The sequence below is a fragment of the Acyrthosiphon pisum genome, chromosome A1 (assembly GCF_005508785.2).
Source record: "Acyrthosiphon pisum isolate AL4f chromosome A1, pea_aphid_22Mar2018_4r6ur, whole genome shotgun sequence".
Lineage (NCBI taxonomy): Eukaryota > Metazoa > Arthropoda > Insecta > Hemiptera > Aphididae > Acyrthosiphon > Acyrthosiphon pisum.
In genome coordinates, this window is record NC_042494.1 from 11,548,031 (window position 1) to 11,549,264 (window position 1,234).

Here is a 1,234-nt window from a genome sequence, read left to right on the forward strand (position 1 = left end):
AGTGAGACGTCCTTTTGTTAACAGAAATGAATAATAATACGGTAATAACAATATAGGAGAGTACAGTGAGACTTACTGAGACATATTGGTAGCGATATTGTAATAAGCGATCTTCTAAAAAATACGTAAAAATAGTTCAAACAATTGAGTAAAATGATAATACTGTTTTCACTATGTTATTAATTATATACAGTCCTCGGCTTTAAAAGTAGGTAGATATTATGCTGGATGATTCTTTTAACAGTTAACACTATCTTTGTCCCGAAAATAAATATGTTTTTGAAAATGTTTATTTTAGACGGTTTGAAATCATTACAGAACAATATTTTTGAAAAAAAAACATAAAAGTTTCTATTTTTATCGTCATCGTTTTTAAGTTTTTATCTTTTTGAATGAAAACTAGCAATAAGCATGCACTTTTAATTTGGTTTTTTCAAAGTAGAATATTTTTCTGAAAACATTTATTTAATTATTTATTTGATCGGCGCAATAGTATTGAGCAGACCAACTATTTGCAGGGTACCCCCAGTGCCGTCCCGACCACCAGTAATGCCCTAGTGCAAAAATATTTGACGCCCCCCCCCCCCAAAAAAAAAAAAAAATATGTAAAATTAACTTCGCATTTTTATCGTATAATTAACATCATTCCTTAAATTAATAATGGTAGGTATCTGCACTTTTATTATTATTTTCGAAAATTGACAATATGTTTAATTTATTATGTACCAAGTTGAGATAATTTCTGATCCATAGATTATGACAATAGTGGATGAAACTTACTGATATTTAATAAATGCATGTTATAATGTTATTAAATGCTTATAGGTATTAAAATACAAATTTAAACGGTGACTGGTTCTAGGTATTAGACTTAAATAATAATATCAGTTCAAGTTCAGATATATAATTTGGAGGTAATTTATTAACATAAGGTTTTAACTTTCAAGTACATTAATTATGCATGATGTACTTACAGTATCAGTTAGAGAAGAAATATTAGTAGGTATTTTAGACTCTAAGTGGACCGATGATTTTTAGATTTTGAGTGGAACGATGAATGTATTGATTTTACAATGATGTGTGTTTTTTTTTTAATTTTTTTTTTTTTTTTTTTTTTATTTTTTTTTGTGTCTGTCATCACGTTTTAGGACAGTAAAAGTGCTTGGATTTTCTTCAACAGTACCTTTTCTGATAGGAAAGTGAATCTAGTTGGTACTTTGGGGGGTCAAAAGTA